The sequence below is a fragment of the Chlamydotis macqueenii genome, chromosome 2, assembly GCF_036417535.1.
Source record: "Chlamydotis macqueenii isolate bChlMac1 chromosome 2, bChlMac1.mat, whole genome shotgun sequence".
NCBI classification, from domain to species: Eukaryota; Metazoa; Chordata; class Aves; order Otidiformes; family Otididae; genus Chlamydotis; species Chlamydotis macqueenii.
This window is the reverse complement of record NC_141557.1, coordinates 62,929,360-62,951,733: the sequence shown is the minus strand read 5'-3', so window position 1 is coordinate 62,951,733 and position 22,374 is coordinate 62,929,360. Positions and strand designations below refer to the sequence as shown.

Here is a 22,374-nt window from a genome sequence, read left to right as displayed (position 1 = left end):
CCCGCGGAGGCGCGGGGGGGTTGTTAGATACGTTAATAACGTTATGGAGGTCGTTACCTCCCCGGTGCCCCGCTGCGTGCACACCGCCGCCCGGCGGGAGCTGGCCCCGAAAGAGGCGGCTGCCCCCCGGCAGCTCCAGCACCGCGCAGGGTAGGGCCGCCCCCAGCCCCCTGCCCCCGGCGGCAGGCGGCGCTGGGCGGCCGGCGCTGGGCCTGGCAGCGGCGGCGGGACCGAGTCGGGCTGGGCAGCCGGGATGGAGCGGGGCGCAAGCCGGTGCTTTCCCCGCTCCCGGCGGAGAGGAGGCAACGCCTGAGGTGAGTGAGGGGTTGCGGGCCGGGCGGCGGGGGGTGCTGCGCCGGTGCCGGTGCCTGCGCCGCACGCCCGCTCTGGGTGGTGGCAACTTCGCCGGTCGCCGGCGGCACCGGCCGCCAACTCGCCGGGTCCCCTCCGCGCCCCGGGCCGTGCGGGGGGCGAAGGGCGGCCGCCCCTTTCCGCCCGGGCCCCGCAGCCCCTCCGCCCGCGGCAGCCGAAGGTAAGGGGTCCGGTGGCGGGGGGTGCGGAGGGGGCGTAGCGCCCGCCCCTGCCTGCGCCGCTCGGGAGCACTCTTTTTGTTTGCTGCCTCGCTCGGTTTTTTAGGGTGACGTTTCGGCTTAGTTACAGAGAACAGGGGGTGCTGAGCTCATGATTTCATGCTGGCATGTAACAGCACGGGAGCCCCAAATCCTGTAGTTTTGCTTAGGCAGGTTCCCGCTGGGTTCTCGGGTCTTCCTCCAGCTTTACACAAAATTAAATCTTTAGTCAGGTTGCAACATCTGCGAAATAATATGTATGGCTAACGTGATTATGGATTTCGGTGTGGATCCTAAGCAAAATTTGCTCTCAATATGCATGTCAGTCATAGTTAATGTTTGCTAAATGCATTACTAAAAATTAGAGTGCATATGCTCAGTAAGATCGGACCACAAATCGTGAAGGAATATCAGGGGTCTGTCTTGATCCACTACCACACTGTACGGTTCTTATACACCAGCTTCAGCACTGGCTCTGAGAACAGGGGTTAAGGTTTGTCCCGAGGAAGAAGGTTCTTGTCCCCAAGACTCTTGACGACCCTGATCGCTTTTAGCAGAGTCTTTCTGAAGAGGCAAACTGTCCTTTCTGGGCAGTGCTTGTGCTGGAGTTACTTTAGCAAAAAGAACTTCTTACTGCATCTTTCTCCCTGGAGGAGGACTGGCTGGGTCCATAAAAAGTGGCAAACCTCCACCTGAAGATGTGTTTTTAGTTCAGCCTGCAGCACCAAAGTTATTTCAGAAGGAAGGGTGTCTTTTGAGTTTGCTCATGTCCCCCACGGTTGTTTCCGTGGTTCTGAAATGACTTCAGGATGACCTTCAGAGAAGGAAGTCAGCTTTGCTCGGAGGATTTCAAACCTCTTTTATTTGCTTTTCTTAAGGCTTCCCTAAAACAAACAAGCAGAGCATTTGGAAGGAAACCTATGATTGAATATTCAGCACTTCCTTTCCCTTGGGTAAAAGCCGATAGGTGTTCCCACTTGTTTTGGAAAGGTTTCTAGCCAAGCGTGAAAGATCAGATTTGACACTGCTAAAGTAAAACATGAGGTAAGGCAAAGGAGGGTAGTTGGGTTTTTTATACATCACTCCTTACGTGGGGAAATGGGGTTAAAAGCTAGGCAAATTATCTCAGTTTTTTTTTTTCCATGACACTTTTATTTTGGTGGATTAATCAGTGTATCAGTTTCTGTGAAAATCCAGGACTTCTGCCTTTTTAAAAAAATATTAGCAATATCACCGGCTATTTTCAGGCACTATATATCTGAGACACTACTGGATTCACTAGGAGATTAACATCACTTGGCCTTGTGCCTCTGGTCTTGTGCCTAATAATACATCGTGGGAGCACTGCCATTAACTGTCAATAAGTGTCTATCGTCTCTTTAGGCTTAATTATGGAATGATTTTAACATAGCACACAAAGGAAAGTTTCGGCTCAGCTTTTAAATATGATACAGCCCTGTGTATGAATAACTCTTCGTGGTGTCCCAGTTAATAAAGCCCTGCTTTGTTTAGGTGGCTTCAGTTCTGAAGCCCTAAAATGTATGAGTTCTTTTTTTTTTTTTTTTTTTTTTTTTTTTTTCCCTTTTAGCAGCTCCATCTTGATAAAACAGATGAGAGAAGAGTTGCATTTCTTCGCTGAACACGAGACTTAGGCAGGATTGTGATGGTCTTTGGATGCTTCTCATCTTTCCCTTTTCTTTGTCGTCCTTGTGTTTGATTCTGGGAGAAATCCTTTTAAATGCCTGACTACGATTTCAGGACAGTCTAAGAAATTGCTCCCAGGTAATCAGACTGTGCCTTGCACTGAACCCAGTACTGTCTGCAGTCAGACAGGATCAGTAATCAAGCTGGTGTTGGATGGATTTTTATACGCTGTGGAAAGCCTTGTACTTCTGTAGCACAAGACCTGTCTAATTGGAGAAGCTAGAGCCAGAAAAGCTGGTGGGAACTGACAGTGCAGTAGCTAACCTCTGCTAACATCATGCACAGGCACTGCTGGTGCAGGGTAAGAGTACCCAGATGGTGAGTTACTCCAGAGTGCTGTCTTCTGAGTGCTCGGCATAGCTTCTAGCTTGTGAACTTGCATGTAGACAGCTATTTGATTGCTTGTTTGAGCAATCGTTGGAAAGATCGAACTGGATGTGATCACTGTGTCCTCAAATCGTTTGCAAGGCAGAAAGAGAAGCAGCATTTTAAGACTGAACAGATGATAAAAATAAATGTTCAACTTGAATTATATTAAGGGAAGAAATGGAAAACTGGGAGTAGTGAAAACTCTTAAACGTTCTCTGAAGGGCTAAGTGATTGAGGAGCCTTTCTCCTATTTTAAAAATGACATAAGCAGTCAAGGACTGGAGTTTTACATTTGTGACACAGCTGGGTCTCAGTAGGCGATTAAAAAACTTTATCAGATGTATATAATCATAAGGATTGAGATGATTTCTTTTCAAATTTTTTGTAGCTCTACTAAAAAATGAAGAAGCCATATCAGCTCTGGCCAGGTACCTCTTTAAATATTTGGTGTGCCTTATGTTGCATCAAGTAGCTTGTTTGCTTAATTAAGACATCAGTTTTGAGTTATGTGACTTGCATGTTTCCCTACTCGGATTAATGTCTTCATCAGATTGATTATGACACCTTTTATAATCAATGGACCTTAATGCTTTGTTTGCATTGGTCAGGCATTTTTACATACCTATTAATCAAGCCCGACAGCTTCAGGTTACTTTGTATTGCTTTCCTGGTGTATTCTTCTTCTGCATCGCCCCTGAACCCGTGTCCCATTTCATAAGGCCTTTTAGCCATACAGAAGGTCAGACTCTTGTTTGCTTCTGTGCCTCTTGTGTAGCATCTTGCCTGTGGAAGACCTTTTCATTGCTCCTTGCTTTTGTCTTTTTCAATGGGACTAAGATTTTAAGGCAAATTAAGATTCTGTGCAGTGTAGTTAAATGGTAAGCAGAATTTAAAAGTAACTTTTTTTAAGACTCTGGTGCTGGTCGTACTGGCTGATGCTAGAGGAGTGGCTTTCCCCTGACTTCCCAGCGGAATGGCAGATGGTCCGGTGTTACTCTGGATGAGAGAGGGGCTAGAGTGCCTCTTCCTTCTTCATACTGTCCTTCTGCCCTTACCAACTCAGAAATCATCTGTGATGTCTTACTAAAAGCTGATGTGCTTTGGGATGAGTGCTTTATATTTTAAAACTTCCACTAACCTTAGGTGCATGTATTCCACTGAAGAACAGTTTCTGGAGCGTTATTCGTTTTATTAAATATTTAAAATCTCATTATGTTTTTTTCACCCTGGAAGAAGATGAGATGTATACTGTCTCCCAGCTTCTTAACATGAACTGACATCTCTGGTAGTTATTCAGGTTATAGCAACAAATCTGCCATTTCACAACCATTTGGTGATAAAATCTGAAAGAGGTTTGTGGTATTTTTTCCAATAACAGATAACTACAGGAAGAGTTCAAGTTACTGTAATTGAATCAAGTCACTTTAATGTGTTCCTACTGCTGAGTAGAAAAGGTCCCAAATGATCTCTTTTTCATTGTCTTTCAGGATTCTAAATAGCTACATTAAAAATAAGGATAATTAAGACTCTTAACTGTGATGCCAGCTATTGGTAAAAATAAATGTAAAGCCACTATGTTTACAGGATATCTACACAAATAATGGTTCTCCATGCTCTTTGCTACTTGGTTAACTAGTGTCTTTCGTTTTCTGAGCTCTCTTGGTAGCACTCATGAAATTTGTTGAAAACAAGGGATCCAACTTGTTAAATTAACAAGTTGATCCAGCATGTTAAATTAAGAGTTCTACGCACCTGGCAGGAGGTAAATCAATGTTAGACAAATGGGAAAGAACATGAGCATTTAAAAGGAAAAATGTTGTACTCAAGATTCTAGGAATATTAAAGCAACTGAAATGAAACAAAAATAAGACATTACAAACTCATCCTTTCAGTGCTGTTTCAAAAGATGAAGAATTACACACGCTGGTGATTATGGAGATTATTCTTGTCTTCTTTTTCACAGCTTTGTGTTTCTTGAATAAGCAAATAGTGTTTAGACTGAGATGGTACCTACAAGAAACACTTTGTAAATATTAATGGTGTGGGGTTTTTTGACAATTGAGTTGAAACCATTTGTATCAGTCTTCTATAAATGGCTCCATTAGCAGAATAAATAGGCAGATATCAACCGGGGAGGGAATAACAGGTAAGATTTGGCATTGTCTGTGTGTAGGGTTGTCTTGTGTTAGGATGTCCACTGCTCATTCCTTCAGTGAATGGGAGCTTTGTGGGAACAGCTGTGGGCTTGCTGGTGATGCCCTTCTCTGTCTGAACTCCATTGTGCTGCAGGTGGAAAGGTCTGCTGACGCATAGTAGAATCATAGAATCATTTAGACTGAAAAAGACCCTTAAGGTCATCGAGTCCAACTGTTAACCTAACACTACCAAGTCCACCACTATGTTGGCTTTGCTTGACACACCTGGGATTTGAGCATGGTCCCCCGAGAACTTTGGAGAGGAATGATAAACGTGTTTATTTTCTGAGAAGATCCTTTCTGAATGTGTGTATCTCTTACCATCCTGTGATTTTATTTTTTTTTAATGTTTCTAGTCAGACACATTATTGGAATGAGCTGAAAATGAGGTTTCTCAGATGTACAGTAAAGCAGACATGATGTGTCAGCTGTGAAGCAAATTCCTCACACATGTCGTCATTTTATGCATATTTACCACACTGTCTGAATTACAAGACTTCTGCAATTTTAAAATGTTTGAGGAGAGACTGGACAGATGAAGGAAAAGGGAGGAGAAGTAAACCAGTCAGATTTAGGATAATCTGTCCTCCAGGGATTTGGCACAGCTGTGAGAATAATTTTTTGTGCCAAGCCTTGTACCTCTGAAAAATATACCTAACTTCTTCAAGCCTGGTTCATTTCTGAGACTTTGGGATTTTATCTGTCCAAGGTGTTGAATGGAACTGGATCCGCATTTCCACCCACTTTTTAATTTTTCCACTTAGAACTGGACCTAAACTATTGCTTTTAAATCTTTTCACATCAAACCAGCTTTGAATCAAGTAAAATACTGCTTTGTTACTGGGTCGACTGAGAACAGGTATCTCATAGGGCAGATCTGCTACTGTGGTAACTTTGAAGGTGTGACAATTTGCATCTATCTCAGTCTCTGTCTTCCGCCTCCTCCTCCTCCCCTTCAGTCCCTCCCTTGCCATGGGGCTCAGCAGCACATGGATCATGAGCCCTGGTTTCTGTACCTTATACTGCTGCTGGTTCAGGTGGGTTTGGGATTACTGTGCTGCTACTGGCCTGAGTTGGAATGATTTAGTTCACAGCTAAACTCAATTTGGTTACAGCTGAAGTGATACTGAATTAGGTGAACAACAATATAAGAACATCATATTCAGCATCAACAACAACAGGAACCTGCTGGTTTAACCACACAAGTGATGTAGATTACTGAGGGAAATGATAGGTGATCCCCATGATTGAGATGAGGTCATGTTGCTTGCATGGATGGTGTGAGGCAATGTCTGCCAGGAGCCCAGCCCGCTATCTGAAGTTGGTTGTCATGCTGATGGATGGATTTTTCATGCTTTGGAAATGAGGTGGAAGGAATTGCTGGGAAGAAAGTGCCTTGTGAACACTGGAAGTCATTGAATGGTCAGAATAATAGGATAAAGGGTAGACTAAGTTCGAGGGAAGACGAGAGGTTTTTGAACTTCTTGGAGTGAAGTGCAGGAATCCTAGATACTCCATGCTGAACAGAATGTGATGGACAGCAGGAGAAACAGTTGTTCCTTCAGATTATCTGTGCAGTTTTTTTCTCCTGGTAAAGCCAGGAAGCCAAAGCTTCTATGGAGACTCTGCAGTCACAATACAAATTCATTTAACAAAACTCTGAGTGAAACCCAAGTCTCTTTAGCTTAGAGCTTTTCAAATATTATTCCAAGGCTAAAGTCTGAATGGGTTAGGATTCTACTTTATTCTGACCTGCCAGGATGAAATTTTTAGTTGGCTCTCAAGAATGAATTCTCTTTCCTCACAGACTGCCTTTGATAGTGTTATTGAGTTAAGGAGGAAATACTTTTAAAAGGAGATATTTCCTAGGATGTGGAACACATCCTCAGAAATTTTAGTTTCTAATTCTGACATCAGAAATGATTGCTTTTGGAGATCACTGTAACGTGCTTCTTGTTAATCAAGATTATGATAGACCATAAAGATTGATACCATCTTTCCTTATTTCATCCTTCCTTTCCTCTTCTATTTTTTTTTTCTAGTGAATCTGCAGTTACATTTTGGTGGCAGAAACTTGCTATGTGTCTCCACAGATAGGCTAGTACCGCTTTGTTACCGTTACTGGACCTTTTGCTATCTTTTCAGGCTGCAAGACGTTGTTCAGCTGAGCTGTTAAACTTGTTCACAATAACACACGTTGAGCTATTTCTGAGCTTACTCCCATGCTCAGAATAATGACCAGTCTTACCTGCCAGACCTAAGCAATCAGTGAAGCCGCAAGAGGCTTGTTTGTGGTTTCTATTGATGTGTACGGGTGTGCTTACTTTGAAGGACATCATTTATATGATGTCTTTCAATACCCAGAAGCACACAGTGAAGTCTTGACCCTGTTACATTTTATCGCGGAGACAGATCCTGTGGCAGTACCCACGTTAATATATTCAGTCTTAGTTCCCAGCTAAGTTTTATATATCTTTTCCAGCTTGTCATTTAGCTGAAGTTGTGTTCATTGATTAAGGGAAAGTCATGGTACCTCAGTGCCTTAGGGACATCTGTGCTCTTCAGCCTACCATAAGGCAGGAACAACTCCAGTCATACCAGTTCCAGTTCAGATACAGTTAATTTGCTATAGGTTCTGTACCTAGAATGATTTTCTTGCAGTATTCTTGTCTCTCTATGGTTTTCAAGGTAATTTGTTCAGGTTTGCCTTTGAGCTCTAGTTTTTAATGTTACTGGATGTCTGTAAAGTCATCAAAGGTGTTTCAGGAAGGACTTTTCTGAGTATGACTCTAAAAACTGTGAAAACCTTTAAAATATATATGGATAAGGGAAGCTGATCCATAGACGTCTTTTCACGACAAGTTGAAGTAGTCTTGAAGCAGGTATAAGGCTCTGTTTTAAACCAGCTGATTTAGAAACAAAAGGTTGGATCCTTTGGGGCTTGGAAATGCACAGTGCACAACCTTTTTCTTTATCTGCAGAGAGCAGAAGCAGCATAACCTCCACGCTTTTGAAAGTCCCTGCATTTGGTAATTGTAAATTGCAAATCTTCCCTTTTGTATGTATATTCTTCAATGTAAATGTCACTAAAATATTTCTCGGTTTAGTATTAAATTTAGTGTTTCCTTAAAACCTGTACTCTGAGTTCAGCCTCCCCTGGTGTTTTTATGAGGCTTCATGCTGTGAAGGCTTCCTCTGGCTGTGGAAGGACTGGGATTTGTTCTGCAGGCTCCTGTTAGGGGCTCTGCAGTGGGAGCAGTTTTTGGATAGGTGGCAGAGGAATGTTCTTCCTGGCTATGCAGGGGTGAATCAAAGGAGCCTGTCCGGATCTGCTTTGGTATAAATGAGAGCACATCTCCGTCCTAGATGCTTGTTCTTGTATTTCTTTGTACTTGAGGTGTGGTCTGGAGTTCAAACCCCCAGTTATAGATTAATAATACATTGGCCTTGGGCTAAGCAAGAGTAAAAACTTCTGATTTTACTTCTTTCCTAACTTCAAGATAAAAAATTGTGAAAAGAGCTTATATTAAGTGCCTAATCCTGCCAGACTTTACCCTGTAGGGGGGCTGGACTATGTGACTCTTAAAGGTCCCTTCCAACCCTAACTATTCTGTGATTCTATATGAGTAATTCTTATTCACGCAATCATACTGCATATATTGGTTTTCTGAAGCTGATGGACTCATGTAAGTAAGGGGTTTCAAGAGTGGGTCCTTACAGAACATTTAATAACCTTTTATTTATCAAATATCATACATTCTGATTACTAGTTCACAGTTTGTATGCTTTGTCATGTTAATAAGTGTGGTGAATCATTTTTAATAGCTGTTGTGTTTCTCTGTAAGCTCTGATCACGTCTGTGGTAAACTGACAAATAACACCTGTTCAAATGCTGTACATGTGTATGTGCATGCTTCTCAGAAAGATGCTTTTTTGTTTCATATCAAACATGGCCCTTTATGCAACAACCTACTACAATTCTAAATGCTGGACTTTTTTTCTTTTTTTTTTTTTTTAAGATTGTCTAGAATTAATTTATTACCCAGTTGAAGGGATCCACCTTTAGCTTAAGTGAGAGAAGACCGGTGTATGATCCAAGACTCATACTTCAATATGTTTTAATGAACCAGATTAATTGAGATGCTATTAAAAAGTTTTAGAAAGGGGGCACATTGCTATATGCATGTATCAGTGTAAAAAAAAAAAACCAAGGTCACGTGAAGGTTTGTCATGTATGATGGCAGCAGCATGATTCTTTTCTGAAGCCTTCGGAGTCAGCATTTCCCTGGGCTTTTCTTGCCTCCTTCTTGATTGAGAAGATTTTCAAGCATGATCTAAAGATCAAAGACAGTTGGTGATGTGATTTTCTTCCCTCACTTTTTGCTTCCTTGGCATCCTTTGTTTTGATTATTCCTGCTTGAATATCCTTGCAAAAAGGACAGTGTGTATTTGTTCTTCTTTTACCCCTGGAAGTATGGGTAAATTAACCAATTATAACGGTAAGTTAAGGGTACTGTTTATTGTGGAAGGCGAACAAGCACAAGGAGTGAGATAACTGGTAGGCTCAATGGTGGCATGTGCAGTTGGTGAGCTGTGCAGATTAATACCTGTTTAAACAATGATTGCATCTCCCTGGAAGAAAGAAAGAAGACAGTTACCACCATCCTGGCCTTCATGGTGTTAGCAGTAGCTTAGACAGGATAGATTTCATCTATCTTGCCAGTACTCTTCAGCACCAACACTTCAGACATCTCTGCAGGGTCCTGGCATCGTACACTGCAGTCCTTGCCTTGAACTTTGTCACATGAGCTATATGAGGCCCATAATGACCTACTTAACGGGATTTTGATAGTGCCTTCCTTCTCAATAACCTAGTTATTGCCTGCGTACCTTCCTTAGCTCAACCAGCCTCAATTGCAGGAAGAACTGTTGAGGAGACAGAGTACAGATCTCGGAGGAATTCACAGAAATAATTTGCAATCCTAACAGAGAGAAATATTTTCTTAATTATCTTTTTCCATGAATCTTGAGAATCCACTGGAGTATGTCAGTTTATACCACTCTTGGCATTCTCAAAAGTGGACCATTATTAAAAAGAAAAAAAAAAGAAAAAAAATAATTATAGCACAGAAAGATCCTACTCTAGAATTTTTAAGTTATTCTATGCATCACTGGAGATTTCAGTGCAAAATAATGAAGCAAGAGACACAGCTGCAGTTATATTAAATAGCATAGAAAGGTATACAAGAAATCGGACCCCTTATTTTCAGAATATAAATGAAAATGCAGTGTTTGGGTTTAGGAGCAAACTGCTCCTAAAAGCAGGATATGTCATGATCCTACATTATGAGGTTTCTTGAACCTTCTGCTGAATTTTGTTGTATTGGCCACTGATTTTTCCATCCTATTTCCATTTATGAAAGCTAGTAGAGGTGGTCTGACTTTGAGCCATTCATTGCTGGCATTTCAGCTGACCATTAAATGCATTCAAATAGTCACAATATAAGCATAATGATCCACTTTCACTGATAATAAGTTACTGTGAAATTGCACAGATTAGTATTTTGACTTAAAATTGTACCAGGTCAAAGTAGAACAACAGTGTTCAGGCTGTTTATCCAAACATCTGGCATTATTTTCTGTCCTCTGTTGTTGTAAGCATTTCCCTTCATTTTGTGCATTCACTTACCTCTTATCCTCATGAGTGGGTATCTCCAAGAGCCACCTGAAGCGGCTTCACAGTCGTCAGCTCCATGTTTGTAGAGCTGCCCCTGGAAAAAAAGGTGTAGGTCCTTACAAGTTAGGCTCAGCAATGCCTGACGTCAGCTTTCTGAATGAACTCCAAAGTCCCAAGTTTGCTTTCTGTGCTGACCACACCATGTGCATGTGCTACAGATGAGTCCCTGAATAGATCCATTCTGTAACGCCCTCCCGTCCTGCTCCCCAGTTACTCAAGAGTTGTGTAGTGTGACCCAAAGCTTTTCTGCAGCCTGCACAGTGGAGCTTCCATTCTCTGGAAACCAGAGAACGGAAAAGTGAGAACAGACAGGAAAACAGGCATCTAGATATCTTTAGCGTAGATTCAGGATATGGCCAGATTTTGTGCAGTGCTCTGGCTGAGCGTTCCCTTCAGCTCCTATGCTGAAGCTGTGCCACCCATGCTGGAAACTCTTGGGGTTGAATTGAGAGGGCAAAGGTGAGAGGGAGCATGATACTGTGCCCTGTACTGGTGGTTGTATGTAGTTTAACATCTCATACAGTGAGAGTGAGGATGAAATGCAATGAATGAATGTGATAATGAAAGGGGTGTCCCTCTGCCACTTCCGTAATTTTATCTGAGCCAACTGGTAAGTGTTGGAGTGCCAGGAAACAACCTGTGGGTTTCCAGGGATCCGAGGATGGATTTAAAAACACTTTTATGTTGCTTACTCACCCGTGTTACATTTCTGCTGGACCAGGGGGTTCTCAACAGCACAGCAATAAGTACGGTATTAGTACAGTTATGGTTAGGTTTTTGTAATTATGTAAAAGCAGTTTCATTTATCAGTTTTTATTTCCTACCCTCATTTTCACACTGTGTTCTGAGATGCCTTAAAGTGTCTCTGAGACAAACAACATGGTAGCAGTAGAGGTTGTTAAATCCATAGCCCTAAAGGGAACAAAACATTTTTAACAGAAAATGAGACAAAGCTCGTTAATTAAATGTGTGTTTGTGTGTCAGACTTTCTTCCTTGCAGTTTCTGCTTTCTTTCTTGCAGTTGGACTTACTCACTCTGATACAGTTATGGCTGCTGCCATAGGACCATCAGCCTCTCTGCTTCTTGGGGGAAGAGAAGGAAGAAATGGACATGGTTTAGTGGACATGGTGGTGTTAGGTTGATGATCTTGGAGGTCCTTTCCAACCTTAAAGATTTTATGATTCTATGAAATATGAGACCTGATTCCTGACTTGCATCCTTTTTATTATTATTATTATTTTCTCGAGTGCAGTGGCAGACAAGGATTTGAGAGAGAGAGAGAGGCAAGTCCCTTGGAGCTTTGTGGAGGCAAGATGTGCGCAAAGTGATGCTGAAGTCCCTTTGGAGAGGCAGACAAGACACACAGGACAGGGACGTGGTGTTAGGACTGCCTTCTGTGACCTGACATGCAGGACCTGGTAGGAGTGGAAGCTTAGATGAGGTTGCAAGAGGGAGGTCTTGACTGGAGCTTCCGTGTCAAAGTTTTGGGAGGGCAATAGGTTTATTGCATCTGGGAAGGGCTGAGAAGCTAGTGGTTGGGTGCATGTGTGGCTACAGAAGATAGGGACCAAACTATAAGAGCTTTGAGTATTACTGCAGTAGAGAGTCCGGACTCCTTATGGGCATTGGTGTTGTAGAGCACTTTGAAGAGTCAGTCTTTACACAGAAGGTACTGCTCAGCCTTGATGACACTTAGTGAAGCTGTTGTTTTATAACACATATTACAGGAATAGATTTAGGCAGGGCCTAGCAGAGCTTTAGCTCTTCTCTCACTGCCTCTCTCCCCTGCTCCCTTGATGCAGTGCAAGGGAATCAGAACAACACCCTGGCTTCCGTCCACCTCCTCAACCTCATGTGCTACTCACAAAGAATTGGAAACAAAAAGACCGTGTCACACGCAGAGCGAGGAACTGTCACTTCTCCCCATCAGCTGCTTTGTGTCTGTCACTCAGCCTGCCACGGACCCTCGGAGGAGCCTGTGTCCTCGTTGCATCACTGGGTGCAACGTGTGTGGAAAAGATGCATCTGCTCCTTTCAAGGGTACCTAAAGCACTGAAAACATATTTCAGCACTTTGGAGTGGGGTGAGAAGACCTTAGCCTGCAATAGATACTGGTTGTAAAGCACACACGACTTTGGGGAAGAGTTAGCTAATGGATTGAAAGTACACAGAGCTGATTTCCTCCAGAGAAGATGTGAGGGAAGGAGGGGTAAACAGCAGCATCTGGCAGTTCGGCTCTGAAAAGACGCTGTGCAAAATGGCACCTCCTTATTTAGTGGATCAGCTTTCTCTGTGGGTGCCCTTACTTAATCTTGTAGAAGACCTAATTCTTTCTTTGATAACTGAACGGATTTGGTCTGGAAATAGAGAATCTCATGGTTTCTCTGGCTGAAGTTTTTTCCAAAGTGGAAAGACACTATCAACTTCAAGGGAAATAACATATGTTGGAGGAGAATTTTAGGAGGCAGCATACCAAGATTTTAGGCCAAACCTTGAGAAAACACTTGGAAGGCATTTCAGAAGTAACTAAATGGAGAAGAAAGAATCATGGGGGGGAAAAAAAGTCCATTTACTTTAATCCATTCCTGATCTGGTCAAAATCAAAGGAAAATCTTTGCTTGATCGTGGACACATCTTTGAGACATCTGCAGGCTGATACTTCAAATAACCTTCTTCCTCCTGCTCTGAAAGATCTGCAGGCTGGGAGGGGAAGCACAGGTAGGAGGAGACTGGAGCTTAGCAGCAAGAGAGGAGAAGTTGTGTTTGTTCTGGCAAGTTGCACATTTTATTGTCATTTGAAGCTACCTTAAGCTCAATCTCGTGCTCTGTGAATCACCTTGAAGAAGTAATGGAATACTGCCATGAGTTGGTGAGCACATGGTAGTAAGTCACTGACATAACTAGAGTGATGTGGTTGGAGTAGAGCCAAAAGGCCAAATTCGACAGAAATAGCTCAATGTAACTGACAGATTTTGTTTTCCTATATATGTGGCCCTTTTTTTGGCCACACACTATTATTTCTCATCTTTTATATCAACATAAGAAATACTAATTTTCAGACCAAAAGTTAAAGCAGGAGGAGTACAGAGTATTTGTTAAAATTTTGACTTTCCAGCATGTTGGTAGTCTGGTATAAAATTTGCTGGCCTCACCCTCCTGAAGAAAAAAAAAAAGAAAATAAAGATATGTTAAAATAATATGTATCCATCTACCTTTGGGAAAGGTAGATTGGTGTGATTTCACTCAAAGTAGTTGGAGTATTGTGAAAGTGATGAGGAGAAGGAAAACTTAGAAACATTTGTTTGTTCATTGACTAGGAAAGGGAAGGAAATGCATATTTTTCTAGGAAACGAATGCACTTTTGATTTTTATGGTCTGTGTAGTGTGCCCCAGGTATACTGCTGGGCATTGAATGACAGATAAAATAAGACTAGTCAAGGCTAACTAAGATATGTGCTCAAAATTTGTCATTATCTCTTGTCAAGGTTATAGACTGTCCCTATGTCATCTTGCACTGGTATTGAATTTCAGCAGACCAAATTTTGAAAGTTTTTAGAACTGGCAAGGGTAATGAATTGAGATAAATCTGCAGCGTGAAAAGAAGTTGAGAGAAGATGAAAGGTGCTGACAATGAGTTAACTTAGTAAACTGTAAGCCTAAGGGTTACATGTGCCATGTAGCAGTAAGAAAGAAGCCTAATAAAAAGAAAGGAAATGTGATACCAGTCTTTGTCCTAGAAAGTAAATATGAGAAATAAGGGCATATGGAAGGTTAAATGTAACTGTTGCAGGTACTTACTGGATGTTTCAAGCAATAAAATTTGCAGAATTAAACAAAAAGAAATGGGAGGATTTAAAGTAACATTTATTAGAGCCTAAAATAATTTATAGGAAAAGATTTTAAGAACAGTAGGAATGTAAGTCAGTAAAACAAAATGACTGAAATAAATTGTGAATGCACCAATTATACAGGTTTGCTTATTCTGTTTGTGGAAGCTTTTGCACATTCTGAATTTCATTACAGTCTCTGACTAGATTTATTTCCAGTGAATCAGATGTGATTCTTTTCATGCAGGAACTGCAAATGCATAAAGGGATACCATAACAATAATTTACAATATTAAAACTTAGAATATTTTACTTAATATGCAATATCCACTAGATTAAATTGCCTTCATTGGGCTTCTGGTTTGTGTGTTTACAGTCATTCAGATATGAACAAATCTACATTTTAGCATATACAGCTGCACTTGAAAAGGCATGTGAATAGCTGCATATCTAATTAGTTAAAAAATTTTATGTGAGTGCATTTTGTACATACAAATAAGGAGGTGGTGAAAATGTAACCTTAAATATCATTTATTTTTGTCACTGTTTTGATAATGAAAAAAGCTGTTAGTCATTGCTTATTGAACATTTCAGGAAAATTTCATTTGTTGCCCTCGTGTTCCGCATGTGGTAACTCACCAGCCCCCTTGCGTTACAGCATACAGCTGTCAGCAAGGACAGAGAGCAGATTACATCAGTGCGCAGAGCAGTACGTGAAAAGACAGGGTGAACCTCAACTTCTAAACCAAGTACCTAAGAAAAGTTTGCCAGATGAAAAGATGATTTAAGCATTGTTTCAAAAATCAATTTCAAGGCCTGTGGGGATGAGATCACAGTAGCTTTGAAAGTAGGACTTGGGTAAATAAATGACAAATTACTGTTTCCAAAACCCAGCGTCAGTAATCCGTATTCAGTCAACTTTTGACTTTGCAGCTTAGATTTGATGGCTAGAAATAATTGGGATGCAGTTCTGCAGTGGATAACAATTGCAGGTCAATTTTTTTTAGAATATATGACCATATGATGGGTGATTTTTGTATGCTATCCTGCGTAAATGTAATTATGCATTCCTCTGTGGAAGAGAAAATGGACTTGGGAATGAGGAGCTGGAGCTGATGCGTGGTGAGTTGATACTGTGAGACACTTATTTGGGGTGAATCCATAAAAAAAGGAAAAGTATGCTGCTCTAGTGGAGAATACGTTGGAGAGAGAGTAAAGAAACTACTTAAACGGAGAAGAGGTTTGCCAGATAATGAGAATGAAGAAAAGATATCACAAGCAACTCCTTTGCCTTTCCATTATTAGGAAAGTAGCAGAAAGGAGGCCAATAAATGGTGTTTCATTCACGCTTTAGTAAAAGTGGAGCTCAAGATTTGGTTGAGAGGAGCGAGCATTAAACACTGGCAGGGGTGTAAGAGCAGATGTCCATAAAGGAGGTATTCAGCAATGGCTATGATACATCCAGGAGAATTTGGAATTAAAATGTTGGTAACATCTATAAAATTCCTCCTGGCTGGCTGGCTGGGACGGCTTGGCTGGGGGTAGTGGAGCTTCTACAGGAGTCTTTCTCCTGTGGAAGTAAAGGCGTTTAGGTGTGTGAAGTGGGGTAGAAATGAGGATACATGTTGTCTGTTCTCTCACCTTATCCCCGTCTTGTCTCTAGAATTTTGGACTCGGTGTTCAGGAAGGCTCCTTTGTAGTGGTTTCCAATTCTTTGCTTTCTCTTCTTCCTCTCATTTGGTGCAACCACACAGGGTCCAATAGGTCTGCTGGAGATGAGGAATTGCTGGTTCTCTGTGTGCAAAATAACAAGCAAGCTGAAAGTCTTAACAGGTTTGCAAGCAAAAAGAGCGACGACGTTCTACACCATTCTGTATCCAGAATTAAAACAAGCCTTCTTAATTTAGATGGAAGTAGGCTGTCCATATTGCAAGACTGCATCTACACTTTGGGCATCTTTATTAGCTGTGTATTTATAACATTTTATGACAGTGTGACAAACACACAATATCCAAGCATTCTGAAATAGCTACCAGTTGATGCTCATATGATGCCTGTAAATACGTACCTTGCTTTACTGTCATGGACTGGTGAATTCAATGACCCTGATTTTCCTTTCACTGTAACAAATTCCCAGTTGTCTGAAGTCAGTGGGAATGCAGAGTATATGTAAAACAGGCAGAGGCCAGAAGTGTGAGATCTAGTATTATGGAAAGGGCTATCTAGGTGATTAGTTTTACTTTTTTTTTTTTTTTTTTATAGCTGGGCTTTGGTTTTGTTTAAATATAATGAATAGTAAAACCTCGATGATTTGGAGGAAACTAGCATTTTTGTGTTATGATTCCAGGAGCATGCAGTTTTCTTTGAAATCCTTCTGCCTCACTTTACCAGTCCAAGATCAGGAAGACTGTTTACTATTTTTAGACAACAACGTTTATCCAGCAGCAGAAGAGGTAACACCAACTGACATTGTTTGACCCTTTCACTGGCTTCTCTTTTGCCGTTTGGCTCTCCGGTGTGTGCCTGTGCCTTAGAAGGAAACGCATGAGTATTCTGAAAGGAAAACCACAGCCCTTTTGTTGCATGAGGACCATCATGTTTTCTATAACGCCAATGTGTGACCAAGGTATCTCCCCTCCAAAAGTAATGTGCTCTGTCAACTTAGATGCACGTTGATATTTCCATCTGGTTCCTATCACAAGTACCTCTGTATGAGCAGGCACCTGATCAAGCTACGGACATCAGAAACGAAGAAAAGAAAAAAAAAAAAAGAAAACAAAAACTGCGAAACCAGTATCTGCAGTGATCACCTTTAACTTGAGAATTAAGGAGTTAGGCTCAGTAATACAAATTGTTTAATGTGTTCAGCTTGGGTAAAACAGGAAGCATTTAGTAATAAGTATGTTGCCTAATGTGATTCTTATGGAAAGCTTCTTCCAGAATAGTGCTTAACTTTAATTACAGATGTTTCGGGTTTCCATCATCACAACACAGTAGAAATCCATTTATTTTTTTAACAGCACTTCTGCTGTTTCAGTGAGTGTCTTATCTCCATGGAGAGATCAGTTGATATGCAGTGCTGACTTTTGATGTAAGAGTGCCATACTTTAAAAAGTTATGAATATGGAGGATCTTTTGTTGCTGCCAAGAAATTACAAATAAATCCTCAAAGGCTCTGTGTGCAAAGATTTTTTCGAAGAACCTAAAGGACCCTGCTTACTTAGGACAGTTTTGGTTGCCCAAAGATGGGCATCCAGTGCTTTTTTAGATGTACTAGCACATCTTGCTTGGCATCCAGCTGTTGCCATCGTGTCACATCTGCCATCCTCAGATATCCTAGGGTGTCTCAGATTGCACTAAGTGCCTCTCTGCAGGCACCAGATTGCAGCTTCTCATTTCCACTGGAAGCCAGCGAGGGCTGATGGCTGGTAGGAGCCTTGGTGCTTCCTGGCTCTGCACCCCTGAGGGTTGTGCTTGGAGACTCACAAGCATTTCACGTCTCAGACCTCATGTCTGTAATTTCCCTGCCTGTTCAACAGAATATATATGTATATACATATGAGATATATATAGGGGGAGAAATACGAAATTTTATAGAGGAGTGTTTACATATGTTTAGATATAGTTAAGCACAGGCTTGGTACCAGTTACGCATTTACTTGGTAATGCCTTTCTTTAGTGATATTACTGACTAGAGTCCTGATTCTGAGAGAGGCAGAGAGCTTCTTACAAGCTGCTTGGCACTTGCGAACTTACATGAACAGTGCACAGATTCAGCTTGTGCTTGGCTTAGGTTCCAAAATAATGAAGTATCTGCTTTATACCATATTTGTCTCTATTCAAAGCCTTTTAGCCTTCCTTCACAGTGTTTCAGGAAATTACTTATTTCTTTTTAACTTAACTAGTTGTTATAAGCATAAAACCCGCAAGTGATCTTAGTTTATTATCATATTTTGTCTGAAAACAGTACAATTTACATTTCTTAGCTGACCACAAGAGGTTTAGCTAAGTGCTTTCTCTCTCCCACTCTCTTTCTATAAACTCTTCTGTGTTTGCTCATGTCTCATATTTATTTCACACTTTGTTTCCCTTCTAGATCACAAAGCTATCTTTTACAGCCACAAAAACATCCCTGTAATGACTGCAGAGACACAGAAATTTATATTATGGACTCGCTGTATAGTATTGGTAGGATTTTTCTTGCCAACTCGTTCTGTCCAGCAAGCCTTCCCAGGGGTCCCCTCTGCTCCAGCTCCTCAAAACCCTGAGGATTGTCCTCTCTAGGAGCCAATTTCCATAGCCACTTCAATTCCTGCTGACTCAGTTGAAGCTAGGGCCTGTGGAGTATGACGATACAGCATTTCTGAAACCAAATGGGGCTGCAAGTTCCTGTCAGCATATAGAAGTATTTGGCAGCCAAATACTTTTTTCATGTAGTTGTACAGGATTAAGTTTGGAGAGCAAATTTTTTCTCATTGGGAAGGGGACTGAATGAACTGGAGAGCAGCTGCTTGATCAGAGCTTAAGCTAAATGGTTGTGTGCCAAAGTGAGTGACTGAGACTGCTGAATGCATGAAATAAAATGAGGTCATTTAAAGTGTAAAATAAATAATACAAAAAGAATTATGCAGTACAAATCAGATTACATGCTTTCCTTTCAAGCATTCTCATTAAGGAGCTGTTAGCTACTTATTTACTGATCTTTATTCAGATTTTTAGATGCTGATACCCATGTTTACTTTTTACTTGATGAGAAAGCTAATGGGATATGAATTCATATTTTATGAGATGTTATTTGTGGAGAATTTTCAGGAGGAGAGAGAATGAAAGTTATTTTTGTGCATGTTTCTTCAATGGCTCTTCTGCGTTAACAGTAGAGATTGGCTGTTAGCAAGAGAACAGTAAACAGTAATAAAATAACAAAGGTTTATTTGGAAGTAATAGGATAACTAAAATTGAGGTAGCCAAATCTGGGATGTTCTATTGTACTGCATGATACAAATATCACAAAGCTGTTGAGCACATAAGCCTTGTGCCTTAGAAGCACTTCTACTCAGTGCTGTCACTATGGAGGAAGAGGAAAAGGTCTGTGTAGAGACCAGGTTTTAGTGCACCAGACATACCAAATATTTAACAAAGTGCAAACTTGAAAGTGAGCTGGAGCCTAGCTTTTTGTTAGTACTTGTGAACCTCCATTATCTTTCTCATTTAGCCAAACATCAAGCTTTTTGTCCCCAACAATGCCGGTAATGCAGTGCTCCAGCAGCCATGACCTGATGAGTTAGATAGGCTTATTCAACTGCAGTCGGGAAGTGTAGTCTGAAAGAAAAAAAAAATGTGCAAAATCATTCCTACACTTGGCAGTCTCCCGCTTCTTTGAGAGCCTGTTGGAGCTTCTGGCAATGCAAGAAAATGAGAGCAGTGTTCCATTGCTGAAGCTGACATAGTCATACATATCATCTCAGCCGCATAATGGACTGGCTAGCTACTATGCTGGCCCATCAGGTAAAGGTGGAATGGAGGAGGAGCAAACGTCCTGGAGCTGCAGAGTGGGAAGAGGGAACTTAGAGAAGAAACTTTCTTGACTCTTCTGGCCCAGATCACCATCTTGGTCACTTTCCTCTTTTCCACTGGTAATGGAGTTGCCCCATGGGCCTGTTAGCCTTTGTAGATCTAGTTGTGAGTCATCAGGGCAGGTGCTCAGAGTGACAGTTCTGCACAGAGAGACAAGGTAATCAAGATGCAGGGTAAATTGGTTTGTGTGATAAAACTGCTTCTGCTGATGTAAAGCCTGTTGGTGTGTCTACGCAGCACCACACAATAAGCCTACCTCTACAGAGCTACATGATATGAACGTTGCAGTGTGTCCTGGTTTTATTTAGTGAGGGAAGCCTAAGGTGGCAGCTTCTGCAGGAAGCTCCTAGAAGTTGTTCCCCTTTGTCCAGTGGACTCAGCCGGGCCTAGGGCAGACCCACTGCTGGCCAGGGCCAGGCCAATTGGTAGCAGAATGTTCCCTGATAATGCCTCTGTGATAACTTATTTAAAAAGGGGAAAAACAGAAAAGAAGAAGATGATGTGAAGAAGCTGGAGTGGGGGCAGAGAGGGGGAGGCGCGAGCCTTGTGGGCCTTGCAGGCCTCACCCTCTGGCCACCTGTTGGGTGGCCGACTGGGCCCGAGTCAGCCCGGCCTGGCTGCAGGGAGAGGAGATGAGATGAGATGTGAAGAGATCCTGAGAGGCATCTGCGTGCCAGTTGTGAAGAATTTCTTGTGAGAGGAACGGCTGCAGATGCCAAGTGAAGAAAGAGGGGGAGGAGTAATGCTGCTCCCAGCAGATATTCCCCTGCAGCCTGTGGTGCAGACCATGGTGAAGTAGGTTGTCCCCCTGCAGCCCATGGAGGTCCATGGAGGAGCAGAGATCCACCTGCAGCCTGTGGAGGACCCCACCCTGAGGCAGGCAGATGCCTGAAGGAGGCTGTGGCCTGTGGAGAGCCCATGCTGGGGCAGCTGTTCGGGAGGGACTGCACCCCATGGAAAAGGACACCACGCTGGAGCAGTTCACGAAGGACTGTAGCCTGTGGGAAGGATCCCACGATGAAGCAGGGGAGGAATGTGAGGAGTTCTTCCCCCGAGGAGGAAGGAGTGGTGGAAAGCAACGTGTGATGAACTGACCACAACTCCCATTCTGTATTCCTCTCCTGTGCCACTTGGGGAGTGGAAGGAAGTAGAGATAATTTGAAATTAAATTAAGCTTGGGAAGAGGAAGAGGTGAGGGGAAGTTGGTTTTTGTTCTCTTTCTCATTATCCTGCTTTGGTTTAATAATAAAAAAATAGTTTCCCCAAGTGGAGTCTGTTTTGCCGGTAACAGTAACTTTAAGGATCTCTCCCTGTTCTTATCTCAAACCTTGAGCATTTTTTTTTCTTAAATTATCTCTCCCTATTTCCTTGGAGGGTTGGAGGAGTGAGAGAGAGACTGTGTAGATTGGTCTCGAGTGGGGCTAAATGATGACATGGTGAGAGGTTAGAACGAAGTGAAAAAGCTGCTCCACTGGCAACGCTGGATGAGCCCTGGATGCTATAGTGAAATCTTAACATACCTCCTGAACAAAGCCATTGGGTTAATTAACTCCTAATTTTCCATTTTTAACTCATGGGCACCACAGACTGCAGCTCGTGGAGCCTTCCTCATGGGAGGGGAAGGCTGGGTGGCAATGAACTGAAGTAGCTTGAAGTTTCTGGTCATTTTTCTGATGGTAATAAGATTTAAAGCATGACAACATACAGGAAGAAACCGGCAGGCTTGGAGTGTGCCAGAGATACTGGGATCCGGCAGAGTGATTTATTGTTTGTAGCACTTGCAGAATAATGTATGCTTTATGAGTAACAACATGTCCTTTTTCAGCATGAAAATAACTGCTCAGAAACAGAGCCCCATCAGTAGTAGTGATACTGTAAAATGAACTCCATAGCTGTACTTTATCCTGATGTTTCTGTGTATCTGCTGGCATAGCAAGTAGAATGATCATGAGCAATTTGGCAGATGCTGGAGGTGCTCTGAACAGAGGAGAGCTTTCATGGAGAGAATGAACTGTTCATTTGCTAGCCCAATTGCAAAAAACAATTAGTAAATAAATAATGTCACTAAGCATCACCCAAAGGCCTGGATTATTTTCTTCATGTTGATCCTATTTTCTTACCCACTTTCATTGCCCCAAGAGCTTGCCTCATTCAGTGGCTCATACAAACCTATTGGGTCAAAAACTTCTGGACAGAGAGGGGACTCTTGTTAGAGTTGAGCTTCTGCCATTTCTATCACTGAAGCAGTTCTCTGGAAACGTTGTGGCAAAGCATGTGATCCTGACCTCTGGTCTACCAGTGTTCTCCAGGAAGATGTCAGTGAAATGTTTTCATCTATTGCACATATGATTAATTAGCCTGTCAGCCTACCTCTTGTATCTGTTCCAGTGTTTTTGAA

At 42.0% G+C, this 22,374-nt stretch overlaps 1 protein-coding gene across 2 annotated transcripts in view; it reads left to right on the top strand.

Annotated features, from left to right (window-relative positions):
• Window positions 1-240: 240 nt before the first annotated feature.
• KCNG2 (potassium voltage-gated channel modifier subfamily G member 2) overlaps window positions 241-22,374 on the top strand; it is a 65,146-nt gene continuing 43,012 nt past the window's right edge. The window contains exon 1 of one of the 2 annotated variants that reach the window (XM_086743126.1): window positions 241-314. The gene's annotated coding sequence lies outside the window, so the exon portion shown is untranslated. Of the gene's footprint in view, window positions 315-395; window positions 533-22,374 lie in introns of those variants that run through there. The other variant, XM_086743127.1, reaches the window with a different exon arrangement.